The sequence below is a fragment of the Primulina huaijiensis genome, chromosome 1 (genome assembly GCF_012295235.1).
Source record: "Primulina huaijiensis isolate GDHJ02 chromosome 1, ASM1229523v2, whole genome shotgun sequence".
NCBI classification, from domain to species: domain Eukaryota; kingdom Viridiplantae; phylum Streptophyta; class Magnoliopsida; order Lamiales; family Gesneriaceae; genus Primulina; species Primulina huaijiensis.
Genome location: NC_133306.1, coordinates 23,265,667 through 23,277,819, shown reverse-complemented (window position 1 = coordinate 23,277,819; position 12,153 = coordinate 23,265,667).

Genomic DNA, 12,153 nt, shown 5'->3' with positions numbered 1-12,153 from the left:
AAATGTGAAAATTTTGACCCAACTATGAAAAAATCGACCAAAATATGAAAAGTTTGACTCATACTCGACCCAAATGTGTGAAAAACCCGACCTTAATAGGAAAATCTCGAACCAAACAACCCAAACTCGACAAAAATGTGAAAAACTTGACCTAAATATAATATGTATATAATTATTTACATAAATTTTTAATCAAAATGACATAGCGTAGTAGTAAGGTGTTGTGTTGTGTAAAAACACATTGTTCGAATATGGATTGAGTCAAAATATGATGTTATCTTTTTATTTTATTTTAACAATCATTATTAAAATTTATCTTCTCTTTTAAGTCAGTCTATTTTACCAAATTTAAAAAGTCAGTACTCCCTACACTTAAAAAAAAAAATTGGCGGAGAGTCATATATATTTAATTAGCTTAATTACTTATTCAATTTGTCTGATTTGTTCATTTCTCAACGAAACCTTGTAGATGCATACTTAAGAACCTCATAAATTTACAATATTATTAGTATTTAGTGGTTCAGACTGCTCAAGCGTCACTTCCAAATTTTTGCAATAGAGCGATATAAATTGAAACGCATAAATCTTAAAACTTTAAGGAAAACTTTTAAAAATTTATCAAGAATATACAGAGACTAATATATTTAAAATTCAATATTTCTATATATTTTAATAGATTTTGTACATTACAAATCAACTTTTTGACGCCTCTGTGCTATTTTCATGGAGCACTAGTGCTAACGCTTATAAAAACAGCTGTATCTACTCGTTCTATCTAGAGGTAGCTAGTTTGGTATGGGTGTCACATGCAATTAGAATACGTTTATTTAACATTAATGATAGCAAATGATTAAAAACACAATCCACATGGCAATTAGGAACTAAAATTAACCATGAAAAATTGCAATTTTAGCCTTGTAATTTACTTGTTTTGAATTTTAATTAGTCTTGTAACTTGTCAGTATTTGATTTTAATCCAATAACTTGGATTTTTTTTACTTTTTTCTTCCCCAAAAGCCACTAACTCCTTTAAATATTATTTATCTGACACTGATAGTCTTCTACGTAACTCATGTAGCGAAAATAAACTCGTATTACACGCATCAAAATAAATGAGAGGAAAAAATCTTGTGGTTTCCTTTTATTTTTACTTATGTAAATTTTAGTGTGTATAATATATATTTTGTTCTTGTTATATGAGTCACGTAGGAGATTATCCGTTCCAACTAAACAATATTTGATAAATTTTGCGATTTCGGATGAAAAAAAAGACCAAAAAAAAAATAGTTCAAGTTAGTGGATAAAAACCAAACACTACATGTTTCATTACTTAAAAAAAAAAAAAACAGATCAATTTACATGTCCAATTAACCACCGAAAGGCAACTAAATTAATGATTAAGAAATAACTGGGATCACTCACTTGTTTTATTACTCTATAACTAGCTAGAATTGACAGCTACCTATTATTTCACGCTTAAATTAAATTTCTCATGTCCAATTAATTAACTTTCCAAACAGAAATCACTTCATATAATACTGGAGAGAAGAAGAAACACAAGAGTAAGAAAAATTAAAGCCCAATTAATGTTTGGTTTGGCTGGATCAACTAATTCTCCATGTTAGACGACTGTGTCCACAAGAACACAATAATTTAAAGCAAATCAGATATTTGGTGATGCATGCAGATCATCTGTCGATATTGATCTCCTTTACACGCACACTGCATGCATCCACAAATAATTCATTCGGCAGAAAACATGCTCGAGTGGGACACAGTTCTCTATATTCAAACTGGAAACTTATATATAAAGTTCATCGAGTCAGTTTTGGTATGCTATTGGTTCAATAAGTTGATCTTTCTTTTTTTCTAATTTTGAATCTTTATTTTTATTTTCCAATGTTTTGATTGTATTTATATGATTTAAATATTTTAAGCGAATATGTTCCACACAACCGATTGTGTAAAATGAAAGAAATCTCGACACGAAACCGAATAATAATTCTCAACAAAGTTGGCACAAATTAGGTTTCATGATTAATCTGTTGTTGTGTCTTAAACTGTTTGCCAAGGAATCTTTATTTGACAAAATGATTGAAATTTAATAAATTAACAATTGAGCAGTGCGAAACTTCTGCTGAAATCATCGGTATGTTTGCAATGTTTTTCAATTAATCATTCAAAATAAATTTTTTTAATAACTTTTGACTTTAGGATTTCTATAATATCCAAGTTTGCAGATAAAATAAGAAGAAAAAAAATTAATTTACATCTTGTTTGTTTGTCTCTTTGTAAATCTTCATTTTGATCGATTATGTATTGTTCCCTGCATGTTTTTGTTTTGACTTTTTTTGTCAATCATTCTAATAGAGTTAGAAAAGAAATTAATTAATTTATTATATATTTTTTTATTATTTTGATTCCTTCACTAAAATTCAACTAACTTGTGTGCCAGCGACTGGTTTAATTAATGGTCGTCCACCTAAAAGTTTGAAACAAGACAAATTTCATAGCTTGCATCAAAGGAGAGCAAAAAGGCTTAATTAAATTGATTATTTAACTTGTTTTAAAAATCTTGAGGGCCGGTGCCAAAGTTGACAATTTTTTGACTAATTCACAGGCTGTAGAAATTATTCAACTAAGGATAAGTATATTCTGCTAGCTAAATTTCTTTTCTAACCAGTCAAAATATAGTTCTGGTTATAATTTTTTATTTAAAAAAAAATGTAATGTTCTTATATTTAAACCGATCGAAATCTCCTTTTCGGGTGCCCTCCGTCGATTGCCGGTCGACGTTCATGAATCGGCCTTTATGACCTTTAAGTAGCTAGCCATACTTTTGAGTGAACTATTATTAAGAGTCACATGACAAGAGCAAATAATTACACTACAAAATTATAGGAGCGAACGTTTGTCAATATATCGACAATTATATTCTATAATAGAAGTCATGTGATTCAAAATTTGTAAATGGTCAATCATCATTTGTTAATCATTGTATCACATAAGGTACTAGTAAGAAAATAAGGTTATTCAAAATTGCTCTCCAACTGGCAAATTATCATAGATGTATGAATAGATAATATGACCTCTTATATTAATTATAGGATAATTTGTAGCTAGTTAACAATAAAATCAAATATTTTAAATATTCATAAAAATTTATGTGTGACGGTCTCACGAGTCAATTTTGCAAGACAAATATTCTATTTGGGTCACTCATAAAAAAATATTATTTTTTATTATAAATATGAGTAGAGTTGACTATGGTAAAAAAATTATATAAAAGTTCTCTCTCGATCTCTTATATACATTCCTTTTTTAAAAGTCTTTTTAGCAAAATGTATAAATCTCTTCCGGTCTATATTTGGAATGAAAAATAATAATTTTGACATAAAAATAATATTTTTGTATAAGTAGAGTAGGATAGAAGATCATTCTCATAAAATTGACCCATGAGACGGTCTCACCGGAGTTTTTGCGTACCAAAATATCATAGATTACATGGTATGCTGAGAGTCGTCGGTCCATATATTTCCATTTCGTAACAAAAACGCTTTCCTGATATTCAATAAGATTTACATTATATTAAAATTAAGATATAAAATTAATTTTATTTGAAATATATATTTACGATAGTAGTATAAATACTATATCAATGATTGAAATCTTTAATTTTTCCAAAATAATATTCAGTTTTGTCTTCTATTATGAATTACTTACAACCAATCAAACAACCCTAAAAGGCCATCATACTTACACGTATATAAATAAAACTCTTGGAACGCGAAATTACAGTTCACCAATTTGGGCCCAAAATATGAACATCAGCCCATTACTAATATATGGACACAATATTCATACATTCGGGCTTCGTTCAAGGTTGGTTATGCCCACAGTTTCTGTCTCTCGTTTATGTTTATTTGAGAAATGTTGTGAAAAAGTAAAAATTTATGGTAAAAAAGTAAAAATCTCAAACTCTCAAAATTATCACACTACACACTTTATAATATTTTTCTCTCAACTCAATTGTGATTTTCTTCACAAATGAGAGATCTATTTATAGAAAATTTTTACAAATAATCCAAAAATAAAATACATCATTACCTACATCATCACACACTAATTTTCAATATTCAACACCTAATTTTACCTAATTTTCAACATTCAACATTCACATTTTCAACACAAATATTTAACACATTTTTAAATAATTTTTCAACACTCCCCCTTGTGATGATGATCATAATGATTGTATACATTACGTGTTTTTATACTGCCTCGTTAAAAACCTTACTAGGAAAAACCCATTGGGATAAAAACCATAGTAAGGGAAAAAGAGTGCAGTCACGTAAACTCCCCCTCATGTTGACACGAACAATTCTTCACAAATTTCGTAGATTGCGCATCCCAATATTATATATGTGCTTTCTGAATATTGTCGTAGGAAGTGCCTTTGTGAAGAGATCTGATGAGTTTTCACTTGATTGAATGTGACGAACATCAATACATTTATTCTTCTCAAGCTCCTTGGTGAATGCGAAGAACTTAGGAGGAATATGTTTAGTTCTGTCGCTTTTTATGTATCCTTCTTTCATTTGAGCAACACATGCAGCATTATCTTCATATAGTATCACAGGCTTCTCGTCGAATGATAATCCGCATGAGATTTGGATATGTTGAGTCATTGATTTTAACCACACACATTCACGGCTTGCTTCATGTAGTGCAATAATCTCGGCATGATTTGATGAAGTTGTTACAAGTGTTTGTTTCTGTGAACGCCAAGAAATTGCAGTGCCTCCACGAGTAAATACATATCCAGTTTGAGAACGTGCTTTGTGTGGATCAGATAAGTATCCAGCATCGGCATAACCAATTATACTTGGATTAGCATCTTTTGAATACAAAAGTCCCAAGTCTGTCGTTCCTCGTAGATAACGGAATATATGTTTAATTCCGTTCCAATGTCTCTTTGTTGGATATGTGCTAAATCTTGCCAATAAATTTACGGCAAAAGATATATCAGGCCTTGTACAATTTGTAAGATACATAAGGGCACCGATAGCACTTAGATATGGTACTTCTGGACCAAGAATATCTTCATCATCTTCACATGGACGGAATGGATCCTTTTCTATGTTTAATGATCTAACAACCATTGGAGTACTTAAAGGATTTGATTTGTCCATATTAAAACGTTTAAGGATCTTTTCTGTATAATTTGTCTGGTGAACAAATATTCCACATTCTTTTTGTTCAATTTGTAAACCCAGACAATACTTGGTTTTTCCAAGATCCTTCATTTCAAATTCTTCTTTCAAGTATGACACAACTTCTTGAATTTCCTTATTTGTTCCAATGATGTTTAAATCATCAACATATACAGCAATAATTACGCATCCGGATGTTGTTTTCTTAATGAAAACACAAGGGCATATTGAATTATTTACATATCCCTTTTTCATCAAGTGATCACTTAGCCTATTATACCACATTCTGCCGGATTGCTTCAACCCATATAATGATCTTAGTAATTTCACAGAATAACATTCTCTGGGTTTTGAACTTTGTGCTTCAGGCATCTTAAATCCTTCAGGGATTTTCATATATATATTACTATCAAGTGATCCATATAAGTAGGCTGTAACAACATCCATAAGACGCATTTCTAAATTTTCAGATACTGCCAAGCTAATCAAATACCGAAACGTAATTGCATCCATCACAGGAGAATACGTTTCTTCATAATCAATTCCAGGCCTTTGAGAAAAACCTTGTGCAACAAGTCGAGCTTTATATCTTACTATTTCATTTTTCTCATTTCGCTTTCGAATAAAAACCCATTTGTATCCAACAGGTTTTACACCTTCAGGTGTAAGGACTATAGGTCCAAAAACATTACGTTTATTTAGCGAATCCAATTCAACCTGGATGGCATCTTTCCATTTTATCCAATCCTGCCGATTTTTACATTCACCAAAAGATTTTGGTTCATGATCTTCATTATCATTTATGATGTCGATTGCCACATTATAAGAAAATATATCATCAATTTCTTCTATATCTTTTCGGTTCCATATTTTTCCAGTATTAATATAATTGATAGAGATTTCATGATTCTCGTCAGTTTGTGGTTCTGACAAAACATTTTCATCATCATGTGTTTCTTCAGGAACATCATTCTCTATTTTGTGATCATTATGTGTTTCTTCAGGAACATCATTCTCTATTTTGTGATCATTGTGTTTCTCTATGAATTTTCTTTTTCGAGGATTTTTATCCTTGGAACCAACTGGCCTTCCACGCTTCAGGCGTTTAATGACATCATGACTATCTTCAATTTGTTTCTTCGGAATTTCAATTCGAGCAGGGGCATTTGCAGCATGTATATATGATTTAGTTACCCCTTTTGTGTCTGCAAATGCATCTGGTATTTGATTTGCTATTCTTTGCAAGTGCACAATTTGCTGTACATCTTTTTCACATTGTTTTGTTCTTGGATCCAGATGTAACAATGATGATACATACCATGTAATTTCTTTTTCGGTATGTTTCTGTTCTCCCCCTAACATTGGGAAGATTTCCTCATTAAAATGACAATCAGCAAAACGTGCTGTGAACACGTCGCCTGTCTGTGGTTCAAGATATCGAATGATCGATGGACTATCATAACCAATATAAATTCCAATCTTTCTTTGAGGTCCCATTTTCTTTCGTTGAGGTGGTGCAATAGGCACATACACCATACATCCAAAAATTCTCAGATGAGAAATGTCTGGTTCTTTACCAAATGCAAGCTGCAATGGGGAGTATTTATGATATGCACTTGGTCTGATGCGAATTAATGAAGCAGCATGTAAAATTGCATGTCCCCATATAGAAATAGGGAGCTTTGTTTTCATAATCATTGGTCTAGCAATCATTTGCAGACGTTTAATCAATGATTCAGCCAATCCATTTTGAGTATGTACATGAGCAACAGGATGCTCAACAATGATTCCCATAGACATACAATAATCATTGAAAGTCTGGGAAGTAAATTCACCAGCATTATCAAGTCTAATTTTCTTGATTGTATAATCGGGAAATTGATTCCTCAATTTTATTATTTGAGCAAGTAATCTTGCAAATGCAACATTTCGAGTTGACAATAAACATACATGTGACCATCTGCTGGAGGCATCAATCAATACCATAAAGTATCTGAATGGTCCACATGGTGGATGGATTGGTCCACAAATATCACCCTGAATACGTTCAAGAAACATTGGTGATTCAGTTTGGATTTTGGCTGGTGATGGTCTTATAATAAGTTTTCCAAGAGAACATGCTTTACATTGAAACTTATTATTCTGAAAGATCTTCTGGTCTTTCAATGGATGACCATGTGTATTTTCTATAATTCTTCGCATCATTGTTGAACCAGGATGTCCTAATCGATCATGCCAATTGGTTAATATTGAAGAATTATCAATTACCATGTTTGATTCAATGGGACGTATATGTGTATAATGCAATCCAGTAGGGAGCATTGGTAGTTTTTCAATCACATATTTCTTTCCTGATTTATATGTGGTAAGACACATATATTTCTCATTCCCTTCATTCATTGTTTGAGTATCATACCCATGGGAATATATATCATTAAAACTCAACAAATTTCTTTTCGATTGTGGTGAATATAAAGCATCATTGATCAAAAATTTTGTACCATTAGGTAACAAAAATTGTGCTTTACCACATCCTTTAATCAAGTCTACAGGACCTGATATTGTATTCACCGTTGTTTTTGTTGGTTTTAGTTCCAAGAAATATCTTTTATCTCGGAGGATAGTGTGCGTTGTACCACTATCAGGTATGCAAACTTCAGCTTGGTTCGTAGCATTTTCCATATTTGAACTTCAAAAAAATATGCAATGAAATAAAATTATTGACAATAAAATACAATACAATATAACACACTATAAAACATTATCATACGAATACATAAAAAATAAAATATTTTACATATTTATTCCACCATCAAATTGATCATTATCTGAGAAATCAATCAGAAAATCTCCAGCATCAAAATGAGTTGAACCACTCAAAGGTTCACTGTGTTCAGTAAAGTTGGTCTCCTTTTCTTTCCCCTTTATTGATTCTTTATAAAGTTTACAAAGGTGCTCAGGGGCTCGACAAATACGGGACCAATGTCCTGGAGTACCACATCTGAAACAAGAACTTTCAAATCTTTTTGAGTGATTCTCATTAACACTCATATTCTCTTGATGCCTTTTCGGTGGGTGGTTTGGGACGTTCTTTTGAGATGAGTTATAGAAATAACTATCTCGATTATTTTCAAAACCACGGCCGCGTCCACGACCACGACCACTTCCACGTCCACGTCCACGTCCACGACCACGACCACGACCTCGATTTTGTCCTCGACCAAAATCTTGTCTGTAACTTTGATTTTGGTTTCCAGGTTTAAATTCATTTTTGCTTACAGCATTTACTTCTGGAAATGCTGTTGATCCAGTGGGTCGGGACTGATGATTTCTCATTAATAGCTCGTTGTTCTTTTCCGCCACAAGAAGACAGGCGATGAGTTCAGAATATCTCGCAAATCCACGCACTCTATATTGTTGCTGTAGTGTTATATTTGATGCGTGAAACGTGGAAAATGTTTTTTCAAGCATTTCCGATTCTGTAACCTCATGTCCACAAAATTTTAACTGCGAGATTATTCTATACATCGCTGAATTGTAATCACTGACTTTTTTAAAGTCTTGGAATCTTAACATATTCCATTCATCACGGGCGGTCGGAAGTATAACTTCCCTTATATGTTCAAATCTCTCTTTTAATCCTTTCCACAGAGCCATGGGATCTTTTTCGATGAGATATTCACATTTTAAACCTTCATCAAGGTGTCGTCGTAAAAATATTATAGCTTTTGCTTTTTCTTGTGATGAAGATATACCATTTTCTTTAATGGTCTCGCTTAGACCCAATGACTCAAGATGCATTTCTACATCAAGAGTCCATGGCATATAGTTTTTCCCAGTAATATCAAGAGCGATGAATTCGAGCTTTGCCAAGTTTGCCATGGTGGTACTAAAAATTACGATGCATTTTATTAGTTAATGAATATTGCAATACAAAGTAATGGATAAACAACAAGTACAAGTATTCGTAAAAATAAAGAAAACACACGAGGAGGATATTCTCCGATAAATACAAGACTGGTGAGTATGATAACCAAAATAATTAAAAATAACCTCGTGAAAGCCATCTTCTTTTTTTCTTCGAAAATTTGATGAAGAATAATTTTTAGAGAAGAAGAGAAAGTTGGAGTGATTGAATGTATTTGTGAGATTGTATTTATAGAGCAAAAACTAGCCGTTTTGTTACCGTTTATTACCGTTGGTGTATAAGAAAATAAATGTATGTATTTGTATAATTTTATGGTAATAATATGGTGTATATAATATTAGTCATATTTAAATAATTATGTATATCATATCACATTATTATAATTAGGTGTCATAAGTTATTTTGTTTAAAAAACCTTATAGGCTTTTATACTTGTCGTATCCCTTACCGGGAGTGTGGGATGTCGTCTTAACATCCTCCCAGGATTTATAACAAGTTTTTGAAAAAATTATTTTTATTATTTCTAACAATAACATTATATTATATATTACATATATAAACAATAAATAAATAACAGTAAAATAAATATTATTACTTTTGTTACCTTTTTCTTCTGTTCGGAGCTTGGAAAAATATGGAGGACTTTTAGAGCTTCGTGCTGATAACGTGTTGTGAAAAAGTAAAAATTTACGGTAAAAAAGTAAAAATCTCAAACTCTCAAAATTATCACACTACACACTTTATAATATTTTTCTCTCAACTCAATTGTGATTTTCTTCACAAATGAGAGATCTATTTATAGAAAATTTTTACAAATAATCCAAAAATAAAATACATCATTACCTACATCATCACACACTAATTTTCAATATTCAACACCTAATTTTACCTAATTTTCAACATTCAACATTCACATTTTCAACACAAATATTTAACACATTTTTAAATAATTTTTCAACAAGAAACAATTTTTTTAAGAAAGAAATAAATAATTTTATGTTTGAAATTAAGAAACAGTCACAATCCAACATTGTCCAAGAACAGCTAACTTTGCCCCGCATAAGAAATAGTCCTTCTTCTACTGCCGAAAAAACAAAAATTTGTTTATTTGGGAAGAATGATCGAAAACAGTTGTTAGTTGTTGAGAATGATAAAACTTTTTATTAATAAATGTTTAGTAATTAGAGTTATATTAAAAATCATAAAAACTCATGTGAGACGGTCTCACAAATCAGTTTTGTGATCCAGATATTCTATTCGAGTCACCCATGATTGGATTTCCATTTTATATATTACCAAAAAAGGAAAAAAAAATGTAACATGAGTTTCATTCGTTGGCCCGTCTTTTTGTTAAAATTCGACATCATCCAAAATCCATTAATTTGAATACTTATCTATTTGGTTTTGAGATTTTGGTGATCAGGAAGACATGATCTCACAGCATAAAAAAGTTAAAATTCATAAATTATATGAGCATGGGGAAAAAACTCACAAGTAATATAAAAAGCATAAATAATTTATAAAAAAAAGTTTCATCATCGTCTCTGTAATAAACTAACATTATACATGTTCATTTATAGGTGAATTTTAAGGATTAATTAATGTGATATTAGGTTCAACAATAGATCATCTCTATTTATAAAAGTAATTACATGATTTTAGAATACAATTTTATTTTATTTAGTGCTTGAATCGTGAGTGAGATCCACATGCACGACTACTAACATGATTTTAGAATACAATTTTATTTATGAACTAGTTTTTCCACAACTTGCAAATCACGTAGCTACGTACCCAATCAAACTTAGATCTCAATCAAATAGTTTTGTAATCAACTATTATATATTAAGAGCATAGATCCTAGAAATTAAATTTTTTTTTTTTCAAAAACAAAACAAGCATCTAGAGGAAAAAAGGTTGTGTATTTCTTATTACTGCATATCAATTAGGGCTGGTTCAGTACAATATACCCGATTTTCCAAAGAATACCGTACCATATCAAAAAATGAATATTGATATCGTATCGAAATTTCAATATACCGACATGTCAAATTTCGATATGACATAAATTTCATATATTGTTCTAATTAAATTAGCACGTTCTTTTTGACTTCATTAAAATAATTTTAACACTTTCACCAACCCACGTACTACTTGTGCTTAGCATAGTACAAGTGCTGAAGCCACATTGCATAATTTGACAGTCACCATTACCAACCCCCGCACATCGCAACAAACAAAATCCCCACCGGTTGATCTACCATTCATCTGTCATTTCGCAATATGCCCTTGTCTCTGTTTTTGTCCAAGGTTGGTGAATCTTGCATGGAAATTAAATTTATATATATTTAATATGTGTTCACAAATCGTATCTATCTCTGTGTCTATCAATGACGTGACTCATCTATTATATATACAAATTTGATATGATTCTATATCCAATAAGTGAGTATCATCTCATTATTGTGCATACAGGTTGGTATGGTCGATGAGTAGAAAATTGTTGTAGATTCAAAACAAAAATAGCTTGTTTCGGATCTAATATTTAATAATATAGTATAATTAGTGAACAACTATTGATTATTTACTTGAAATCATCACTATTTATGTTAGTATTCTAATTTTATATATGATAAAAGTAGAGAAAAAAAAGTTATGAAATAACTCAAATTTGTTTATTATACTTGAACAAGAAAATAATGTATAAAATCCATTTTAATATTGAATTCCGACTAGACAAAAAAAAAAAAAAAAAAAAAAAAACTAGTGTTGTACTGTCTTATTTCACAGATTCCGAAAAATAATGAGATCGATATTTTTAAAAATAATTAATTATGAGAAAACAAAACGAAATATTGTTTTAAAATTGATTTTATTGAATTAATTTTGGTCATATCAAAATTAGAAATAGAATAAAATTATATTATCTAATGATAAGTAAAATATGCCCATTTATATCAACCGCTGAAAGTGGGGGCCGCAATGGAAACTAGAGAGAGAAAGTGAGCGAAT